General features: G+C 45.5%; 1 protein-coding gene across 5 annotated transcripts in view; it reads right to left on the reverse strand.

Moving 5' to 3' along the window:
* Positions 1–11361, reverse strand: part of LOC118361057 (syntaphilin-like) — a 42532-nt gene extending 31171 nt beyond the window's left edge. Inside the window, exons 1-2 of one of the 5 annotated variants that reach the window (XM_035740791.2) lie at positions 11073–11361; positions 1956–2117 (exon numbers count right to left, since the gene is read on the reverse strand). The gene's annotated coding sequence lies outside the window, so the exon portion shown is untranslated. The remainder of the gene's footprint in view (positions 1–1955; positions 2118–11072) is intronic. The other 4 variants (XM_035740788.2, XM_035740786.2, XM_035740792.2 and 1 more) reach the window with 4 other exon arrangements.
* Positions 11362–11580: the final 219 nt, after the last annotated feature.

Below are 11580 nucleotides of genomic sequence, written 5' to 3' on the forward strand. Positions count from 1 at the left end.
TCGGAGAGGGTGGAGAGGAGGATCTGATGGTTCACAGTATCGAAGGCAGCCGATAGGTCTAGAAGGATGAGAGCAGAGGAGAGAGAGTTAGCTTTAGCAGTGCGGAGCGCCTCCGTGATACAGAGAAGAGCAGTCTCAGTTGAATGACTAGTCTTGAAACCTGACTGATTTGGATCAAGAAGGTCATTCTGAGAGAGATAGCGGGAGAGCTGGCCAAGGACGGCACGTTCAAGAGTTTTGGAGAGAAAAGAAAGAAGGGATACTGGTCTGTAGTTGTTGACATCGGAGGGATCGAGTGTAGGTTTTAGACAAAATGTGGACAAAATAGAATTAAAAATAGACAAAATCCTTGAGGAAAACCTGGTTCAGTCTGCTTTCCACCAGACACTGGGAGATGAATTCACCTTTCAGCAGGACAATAACAAAAAACACAAGACCAAATCTACACAGCAGTTGCTTAACAAAGACAACATTGAATTTTCCTGAGTGGCCGAGTTACAGTTTAGACTTAAATCTACTTGGAAATCTATGGCAAAGACCTGAAAATGTTTGTCTAGCAATGATCAACAACCAATTTGACAGAGCTTGAAGAATTTAGAAAAAATGTCAATGTAGCACAATCCAGGTGTGCAAAGCTCTTACAGATTTACCCAGAAAGACTCACAGCTGTAATCACTGCCAAAGGTGAATACTTATGTAAATTGGATATTTCTGGATTTCAATTTCAATACATTTGCTAACATTTCTAAAAACATATTTTCACTTGTGGTATTGTGTGTAGATGGGTCAGAAAAAAATGATATTTAATCCATGTTGAATGCAGTCTAACACAACAAAATGTGAAATAAGTCAAGGGGTATGAATACTTTAACAGCAATGTATCTTGTAACAGTAGCTCTACAACAGTATGTACAGTATCCAAGGCCCTAGATGTCCTCCCATTCCCCATGAACAACACAGTGGAATAATTATCCACTGAGTTAGTTAAATAATAGATATATGAGTCGGTTTGCAGCAGCTTATGACTCACACTCTCTTATCAGGCCACCCCGCTCAGTTAGAAGCTAGGGAAATGGCCCCATGCACTCACAACCTCAGCCCAGAACTGCTCATAACGCGACAAATACTAACATTATAATCACACTGACAAAATTGATAAATGTGTGAGAGGAGAGTATACTCCTAACCAAATTATCAAAACAGCTTTAAGAAGGATCCACATCTCCTCTACAATCCTACAGGCAAGGTTCAGCACCGACAATATGACTGCACAGGACACAACAGCTCCAATGCAGAACTTGTAACTGGTTCCAGGTATGCCCAATGAAAAACATACTTTTTTTTCTCCATAAATTGTGCTCCAAAAAGGTTAACAAATACTCTAAATTATGATTTCTTGACTAAATATTAAAATGATTTAAGAACATTTAGTTGTTGGTTTACATGATAACCACCAAAAGGCAACGATCTCCTCTATAGAATTACAAACACGTGTTCAGTTTACCTTCTTAGGTACAACTTAAACATGTGTCTAAGGCAGTGGATAAGAATGCAGAAGTGTGTGTGTTGAAGCGCAACAAGCACACTCATAAACAAGAAGGGCTGAATGAATTAAACTTAGTCTCAAAGTAAATCTGAAACTGCAACGTCGACAACTTCACAAACTATGCAGCTGAAATGTAGTAAGATGCAGTTTGTAATATCACCACTAGATATCAGCGTCTGTATTTAACTGTGTTATTTTTGCACCAAGGATGAGTCAATGTTTACTTTGGCGCCCGTCCAGTGTTCGCACAAAAGTAGCACAGATTGCTAGCTCGCCAGCTAGCCTAACTATCTTGCTGGCTAGCTAGTCAGATAACGTTAACTAAGTAAGCATATGATCAGGACAGGGCTGCTTGCTTGCTGAAGTGTACTTTCAAATATGCTGCTGCCGGCTGTGGCAAGCTACTCACCGTCAAACCACCATGTCCACTCTCTCACGCCGTGACTTACGGGCTGAATGATGTTCAATGAGCAGCTCGTTGATCGCCCTACTCAGGCAATCGTTGAAGGATCTATGAGGATCTATGAGGCTTCTTTCACAGGATGGGGTCCACAGGCGAAGACTGTGCCATCTAGAGGAGGACAAAGGTAACAAATAGATATTGTACTAGGCCTAGGGGCCTGAAAGGGTCACAGAGGCATCTATAATTACCTCACTAATGGCAATATCATCAGTACCATTATCATAGTCATTAACCATTCATTACCAGGCCAAAGTCCTAATTTCGGCACCACAACTGCGACAACAGTGATTTATCTGTGAAATAAAATATTTCAGTGAGAGGCTAATACCAGCCTATAATAATCGGTCAACCGATTTATCGGTCGGCCTCTAAACAGGACAACATTTCATTACCAAGAATCTCAAAATCCTGCCTAGTCACTGCACTGCAGAGCAGCTTACAGCAGCAGAGCTCTGTCCATTTAATCAATCAGTCCAACTATCCACATAATCCTGCAAAAGAGGACAAACAGTGTAGCGAGAGAAGGAGAGGGAAGGAGGGATCCAGAAGCAGAGCACTGCATCTGACACAACACTGAGCAGTGAGGATCTGTGAGGCTTCTTTCACAGGATGGGTCCACAGGCGAAGGCTGTGCCATCTAGAGGAGGACAAAGGTAACAAATAGATATTGTACTAGGCCTAGGGGCCTGAAAGGGTCACAGAAGCATCTATAATTACTTCACTAAAGATAATATCAGCAGTACCATTATCATAGCCATTAACCATTCATAACCAGGCCAAAGGCCTAGTTTCGGGACAACCACAACTGCGACAACATCACCGTCATCAAAATCATTACCGTCATTATGACCTTGCATGTCAGAAAACTGCAGCATCATCTACACCGTCCCAGGCAGTGGAGGTGTTCTTAACAGAGGGCCTTTACCCGGGAGTGTGAGGGGAGGAGAGGTTGAGGAGAGGTTGCTGGACTGACATCTGGATATCACAGGTCAGGAGCCAGCACCAGTCCCACTCCCCTCCTGAGGTGTAGCAAGAGCACCTCCACTTTAGCTACCCGACGAGCTAAAGACCTTCTTCGCCGTCTCTGTGGAAAACAGAGCCGCCGACATGGGCGCCCGAGGCTCATGAGAACTGTGCACTCTCGTTCTCCGTAGCCAACCTAAGAAAGAGTATTAACCCTAGCAAGGCTGCCGGATGGCATCCCAAGCTGTGTCCTCAGAGCATGTGCAGACCAGCTGGCTGGAGTGTTTAGGGGACATATTCAATCTCTCCATATCCCAGTCTGTTGTCTCCACTTGCTTCAAGATGTCCACCCCTCTTCCTGGACCCAAGAAATCGAAGGGAACTGAACTAAATGACTATCGCCCCATAGCACCTACTTCTGTCATCATGAAACGCTTTAAGAGGCTAGTTAAAGACCATATCACCTCTACCTTACCTGACAGCCTATTCACATATCGCCCCAACAGATTCTAGGATGACGCCATCGCTACTGCACTGCACACTGCCCTATCCCACCTACGTAAGAATGCTGTTCATCAACTACAGCTCAGCCTTCAAACCCATAGTGGCCTTCAAGTTCATCACTAAGCTCAGGGCCCTGGGTCTGAACCCGGGGTAGGTGCTCAGCCCTGTCCAGTACTCCCTGTTCACCCATGACTGCGGGACCACCCACGTCTCCAAATTCCAACTCATTCATCAAGGTTGCTGACGTCACAACAGAGATAGGCCTGATTACCAACAACTACGAGACAGCCTACAAGTTTTAAGTTGTTCATTTCACGTCGACAAGTAAAGTTAAATACCCTTTTTGCAAGCTGAAAAACACAACAATGCAGTAATCAATATCAATGTAGTACTAAAATAAAACATAAGCTAGAACAAAAACACACTTGAAATACAAATAAGAAGAACATGAGAAATAAGTAAGCTATATACAGAATCAGTTCCAATATCATATTTACAATGTGCAGGGATACTGGAATGATGGAGGTAGATATGTATAGGGGTAAGGTGACTAGGTACCAGAGTATATGATACATACAGTAGCAGTAGTGTATATGATGATTGTATGAGAGTGTGCGTGTGTGTAGAGTCAGTATAAATGTGTGTGCATGTTAAGTGTGTATGAACAAATAAAGTGAGTGAGTGAGTGAGTGAGTGAGTGTCAGTGTGTGTAAGTGTGTGGAGTCCTGTGAGTGTGTGAGTGTGTGTGTGTGTGTTGGAGTGTCAGTGTGTGGAGTCCTGTGAGTGTGCATTGAGAGCAGTGGTGGACTGGTGCCAGGAAAATAGCCTCTCCCTTAACATCAACCAAAAGAAGAAGCTGATCGTGGACTACAGGAGACAGCAGAGGGAGCACGCCCCCATCCACGTTGAAGGGGCTGCGGTGGAGAGGGTCAAAAGCTTCAAGCTCTTTGGCGTGTACATCCCTGACAACCTGAAATAGTCCCACAGCGCCTCTTAGACCGCCGGAGGCTCAAGAAATTTGTCTCGGCTCCTAAGAACTTCACAAACGTCTACAGATGCAATATTGAGTGCATCCTGTTGGTATGGCAATTGCACCGTCCGCAACCGCAGGGCTCTCCGAGGGTGGTGTGGTCAGTCTAACACATCAACAGGGGCACACTGCCCGCACTCCAGGACTTCTACAGCACCCGGTGTCACAGGAAGGCCAAGAAGATCATCAAGGACCTCATCCACCCAAGCCACGGTCTGTTCACCCCGCTACCATCTTGAAGGCGGAGACAGTACAGGTGAATCAAAGCTGAGAAACAGCTTCTATCTCCAGGCCATCAGACTGGTAAACAGTCAACACGAACCGGCCTCTGCCCAGTACCTTGCTCTGAACCTTAGTCACTGTTACTAGCCAGCTACCACTCGGTACTCTACCCTGCAACTTAGAGACTGCTTCCCTAAGTACATAGAGTCATTGAACACTGGTCATTGAACACTGGTCAAGTGTTTGCATACTGTTTCACCCATTTTATATGTAGACAGTGCTTTTGGAATATATAGACTCCTTCACTTTTTGTTACGTTACAGCCTTATTCTAAAATGTTATATTTTTTTATCCCCTCATCATATACCCCAGGTTTTTAGGAATGTCAACAACAAAAAACGTATTTACATAACTATTCAGACCCTTCAAATTGAGACTCGAAATGGAGCCCAGGTGTATCCTGTTTCCATTGATTATCCTTGAGATGTTTCTGCAGCTGTGTGGAGAGAAGTTTTTCCTTCCCACAGGACAACGACCCTAAGCACACAGCCAAAGACAATGCAAAAGTGGCTTCGGGACAAGTCTCAGAATGTCCTTGAGTGGCCCAGCCAGAGCCCGGACTTGAACCCGATTGAACATCTTTGGAGAAACCTGAAAATGTGCAGCGACACTCCCCATCCAACCTGACAGAGCTTGAGAGGATCTGCAGAGCAGAATGGGAGAAACTCCCCAAATACAGGTGTGCCAAGCTTGTAGCGTCATACCCAATCAGAATCGAGGCTGTAATCGCTGCCAAAGTTGCTTTAACAAAGTACTGAGTAAGGGGTCTGAATACTTATGTAAATGTGGTATTTCAGTTTTGGATAACATTTCTAAAAACCTGTTATTGCTATGTCATTATGGGGTATTGTGTGTACATTGATGAGTGGAAAAACGTACCAAAATGTGTAAAACTTCAAGGGGTCTGAATACTTTTCGAATGCACTGTCATCTAGTAATGGCTCATCCGATATAATTTATTTTTTAAAACATTTTCTGGATTATTACTGCACTGTTGGAGCTGTAAACACAAGCATTTGGCTGCAACTGCAATAACATCTGCAAATCGGTGTACTCAACCAATAAACATTCATTTTGATTTGACAAAGTCATAATTTTGATTTGACAAAATCATAATAACAAATGCAGCCACGTGCAATATTTAACTGTGTTGCCATCTTTGTAAAGATATTCAGGAATTAGCATGTTTAGTTTACATTGTTCTAGTTCAAAATGTATAAATATACTTCAAATATACCTCCCCCTTGAATTATGGTTTTAGTAAGCAGGCTATGTAACAATGTATACCTACACTGTAATTACATTAAACATCCATATGTGTTTATTTCATTTCTTTACGTAGGTTGTGTTTTGAAATCACCCAAAATACTTTGGTTTGGAGAAGGAAATTCCAACAATTGGACAGAGGAGAAGATCCTAAGCAGATGAGTCACAGCCAACATTTGTATTGCAAACCATGATTTGCTCTAATCTATAGCGTCCAGGCGTAGTCTTTCAATTTGAGTGCTCTCAAGAAAGGTCATGAAAACCAGTAACAGCAGCATTCTGCCCCTAACTGACCAGATATACTTTTCCATGAGGAGTCTAGCTGTGATCTTATCAGGACCTCTAGAAACCCCGCTGATCCAAAAAGACAGGTTCACAGGAAAATGAACACATCTGGAATACTGTGAAAAAGTGTAAAAGATCCAATGTTGAAACAAACCAAATAAGTGACAATAGTAGCGATCAGCAGTTCAGCACCATGGACAGCTATAGGATCGGAATTCCGGAGTTCAGCACATGGACTGTGGACAGTGACTGACTCACAGGAGTAATGACAAAGTAGGCTTATCCAGGAGGGATTTTTTGTGGGTTCACTGTGTATTTTGTGGGACAGGTTTGTTCCTGTCTCTGTGTTAGTGTTCACCAGATAGGCTGTAATAGGTTTCGCGTTTCGTTTGTTGTTTTTGTATATTATAGTTATTTCATGTATCGCTATTCTTCATTAAAGAACATGAGTAACCACCACGCTGCATTTTGGTCCGCTTCTCCTTCAACTGACGAACGGCGTTACAGAATCACCCACCACACACGGACCGAGCGGCGTGGTAACAGGCAACAGCGAGAGCAGAAGCAGCGAAAGGAGGAATGGACATGGAAGGACGTGATGGACAGCAGGAGTATAGAGTATACGACTTGGGATGAAATAGATAGGTGGGCGGTCGACCCAGAGAGAGTGCCGGAGCCCGCCTGGGATTCGCTGGAGCAGTGCGAAGAGGGCTATAGGAGAATGGAGTCGAAGAGAAAAACACGGCGGCGCAGAAAGAAACCCGAAAGTCACCCCCAAAAATGTATTGGGGGGGGCTCAGGGAGAGTGTGGCAGAGTCAGGGTTCAGACCTGAGCCAATTCCCCCTGTTAATCGTGAGGAGCAACGATCAAAGGACTTCTGGACTTGGGAGGAGATATTGGACGGAAAATGACCCTGGGCTCAGCCTGGAGAATATCGCCGCCCCAAGGAAGAACTGGAGGCGCTGGTATGAGGAGGCAGCACGGCGACGCGGATGGAAGCCTGAGAGTCAGCCCCAAAAATGTATTGGGGGGGGCTTACAGGGAGTATGCCTATGCCAGGTAGGAGACCTGCGCAAACTCCCTGTGCTTACCAGGGGGCTAGAGAGACCGGGCAGGCACCGTGTTATGCTATGGAGCGCACTGTGTTTCCAGTGCGGGTGCATAGCCCGGTGTGGTTCATACCAGTTCTTCGTATTGGCTGGGCTAGAGGGGGCATCGAGCCAGGTAAGTTTGGGCAGGCTCGGTGCTCAAGAGCTCCAGTGCACCTGCACGGTCTGGTCTATCCAGAGCCACCTCCAAACACCAGTCCGCCGGTGGCAGCTCCCCGCACCAGGCTTCCTGTGCGTGTTCTCTATCCAGTTCCACCAGTGCCAGCACCACGCACCAGGCCTTCAGTGCGCCTCGCCTGTTCAGCACAGCCAGAGCCATCCTTCTCTCTAGCGCTGTCGGAGCCTCCCGCCTGTTCAGCGCAGCCAGTGTTTTCCTCCTCTCCTGCGCTGTCGGAGTCTCCCGCCTGTTCAGCGCTTCCAGAGCCTTCCTCCTCTACAGCGCTGCCGGAGCCTCCTGCCTGTTCGGAGCAGCCTGAGCTGCCAGACTGCATGGAGCAGCCAGAGCTGCCAGTCTGCATGGAGCAGCCAGAGCTGTCAGCCTGCATGGATCAGCCTGAGCTGTCAGTCTGCATGGAGCAGCCAGAGCTGCCAGTCTGCATGGAGCAGCCAGAGCTGCCAGTCTGCATGGAGCAGCCAGAGCTGCCAGTCTGCATGGAGCAGCCAGAGCTGCCAGTCTGCATGAGGCAGCCAGAGCTGCCAGTCTGCATGAGGCAGCCAGAGCTGCCAGTCTGCATGAGGTAGCCAGTACTGGGCTTCCTCTCAGTCCCGGGCTTCCCCTCAGTCCCGGGCTTCCCCTCAGTCCCGAGCTTCCCCTCAGTCCCGGGCTTCCCCTCAGTCCCGAGCTGCTCCTCAGTCCCGAGCTGCCACTCAGTCACGAGCTGCCACTCAGTCACGAGCTGCCACTCAGTCACGAGCTGCCACTCAGTCCAGTGGGGTTCTGGGTGAGGACTATTAGGCCATGGTCGGCGGCGAGGGTGGATTATCCCAGGACGCGAGGGGGAGGAACTATGACATTTATGGAGTGGGGTCCACGTCCCGAGCCGGAGCCGCCACCATGGACAGACGCCCACCCGGACCCTCCCTATGGTTTTGAGGTGCGTCCGGGAGTGCGCACCTTAGGGGGGTTCTGTCACGCCTTGGTCTTAGTGTTTTGTGTTTTCTTTAATTATTTGTTCAGGCCAGGGTGTGACATGGGTTTATTGTGTTGTCGTATTGTTTTTTTTGTAGGCATTGGGATTGTGGCTGATTAGGGGTGTTGTATAGGCTTGGCTGCCTGAGGCGGTTCTCAATCAGAGTCAGGTGATTCTCGTTGTCTCTGATTGGGAACCATATTTAGGTAGCCTGGGTTTCACTGTGTATTTGGGTGATTGTTCCGGTCTCTGTGTTAGTGTTCACCATATAGGCTGTAATAGGTTTCGCGTTTCGTTTGTTGTTTTTGTATATTATAGTTATTTCATGTATCGCTATTCTTCATTAAAGAACATGAGTAACCACCACGCTGCATTTTGGTCCGCTTCTCCTTCAACTGACGAACGCCGTTACATTGATTCACCATCATCTGCTCTTATTTGCTCACAAAACACTAATTCAATAAGATTGACAGTGATGACGGCCTATTTTGAAATTAGGTATGCCTAACTTGATGTTTGAGGATATTAAAAATTAAAATACATATATTGAGACAATATGTGTGGGCATAGGCAGACGTTTTTATGCATATTCTATATTGATATGCTATTCAATAGGCCACATCTGTCGGTACAAACCGAGATTGAGGATATGACAACGTCATTAACATTATTTGTTTAGCTCTATCTCACCTATAGGGCTCTAAGGCACTGCATCTCAGTGCTAGAGGCATCACTACAGACCCTGGTTCGATTCTAGGCTGTATAACAACCGTCCGTGATTGCGAGTCCCATACGGCGGCGCATAATTGGCCCAGCGTCGCCCGGATTAGGGTTTGGTCGGGGCAGCCTGTCATTGTAAATAAGAATGTGTTCTTAACTCAACTTTTTTTAAACATATAAAAAGAGCACTTTACCACTGAGGAGATGAAAGGAGGAATTGGAGAGAAAGATCTGCACAATGGGGACTGAGAGGAAACAGCATGCTATGACAGTGATCACCATGGAGATGGTCAATCTGCCAATTTTCCAGAACGTGAGCTACTGATATGTGTAACAGGCTGGATCAGGGGTGGGATTTGAATATTAGAATGTGTGTAGCTAGCTAATATAATACTGACTTGGTCATTCTTTCACTTGGATGGTCAGCAAAATGGTCATTGCTGACCAAAATGCTGACCATACAGCTGTACCTGGTCCAGTAGGCCTAACAACCTCTAGCCCCTACCCCTTTTGTATTTGCATGTCTGAATGGAAAGCATTTATTTTTCAATAAGGCAGAAAGAAGCTTTCTTTATCCAACTGAAGGCTATAGGTCAAGGATGTCAAACAAAAAAATATGTTTTTACCAAAAAATTCCTTTGGGGTGGAAACAAACTCAGTATACTTTAAAATTACTTAACCCCAAAATAGGTTGTATCAACCAATTTTCAGTGCGGCCCCCTGAATCTAGTTGAAGACCGAAAATTAGACATGCCTGATTTAGGTGGAGCAATGGCCAGTTTGCTGACATCAGTCTGGTGACAGTCCTCTACAATCTGCAAACACTAAAGAGGAGGCGGCTAGAGAAAAAGGCTGATATAGGTGTTGTTGTGGGACCAGACAATGTGGGGTGCATGTGCTCTCAATTGGGCAGAACCGGGCCTTAGGCAAACCCATAGGCAAAGACCATAAATACACACTTTTAGGCCTATATCTATAATGCAAAGCTGAACCACTGCAGATTCCTGGAAAAACAACATGTATTTCTAGAGGACATTTGGAGAGAGTGTGAGTAGGGTATGCTACCTACAATCTAAAATCCCCAGACCAACAAACACAAAGTCAAGAGCTCTTTTACGAGACAGATGGTTATATTTCTGACATATGCCGTCAGATTGACTGTTTTACTGAAAATAGCAAACTGCTGCAAGGTCGAATTGCATGCCAGAAGACCAGTCACGATATAGGGTACCAACATGGCAGGTGTTTGTTTGACTTGAGATTATTGTGCATTTTCCCAACGCTTAATGAACCCGCCCTCCATATGCGTCATCTCTATCAAACGCTTACCAAATACATTGCGGCAATCGCCTAATAATGTATCAAGCTCAATTCTCAAAAAAAAATCGACGTGTAATTTGTAATGGTTGTGATCACCTGGCCAAAGAATAGCCTACCGCTACCGCGAACGTATACCGAAAGATGACATTGTACACAAACATCTGCGGTGCACCCTTGGAACAGCAGGCTCCTGCTGGACAGCGACACACACACACAAACATCAACAACCATCATCATGACATCTGATATGTGCTATATGTGCGTGCGTAACTCTTTATAAACAAAATCATATTTTAGGTTTCGCTACATCTTGCAGCTCCCCCTGCATTGTCTCAATTTCTAGAATACTCCATTCTTACTTATTGTCTCATGTTGAGCATCCGTTGCAAAATTACAGTTAAGCCAAATGACATTAGGCTACAACATCTTGAATCTAAAAAGATTGAGGTTTACCTGTTTCCCCCTTCCGTATTTATTTTACAGTTCCATCGTTACACCGGAGATACCGCCTCCTTTCTTGATTACACCGCGATTCCAGTCTCTGGTTAGGACTCCGCCAGAGCGGTGTGCATTTGCTCGCGTGCACGGGGCTGGTCTGAGATGCATGAGATCCGTTTGAGAGCAGCGGCGTGAGGAAAGACAAGCACATTGATGAAAGCTGATGCGTGGTGCTACTTTGGTTCTTAAAGGGAAACACCAATCTTAAAAAGACAAATAGTGAATCATTCGTGGATTCATGTGTCTGCACTTGATGCAGTTCTTGTGATTAGTTATGGTCTGGATTCGAATGAACAATCTGTTCACGAGCCTGTATGTCTTTTCACCCCCCCCCCACACACAGAGAAACTGAGACCACCTTGTTTTCTAGTAGTGAATTCAAGTAGTGAATTCAATAAAGTATAATATTTCACTACAGAAGTCTGAAAATGTTGCATTGCCTTACTGTCTCCCCTGGGAGCAC

This window comes from Oncorhynchus keta, chromosome 28 (genome assembly GCF_023373465.1).
Source record: "Oncorhynchus keta strain PuntledgeMale-10-30-2019 chromosome 28, Oket_V2, whole genome shotgun sequence".
Lineage (NCBI taxonomy): Eukaryota > Metazoa > Chordata > Actinopteri > Salmoniformes > Salmonidae > Oncorhynchus > Oncorhynchus keta.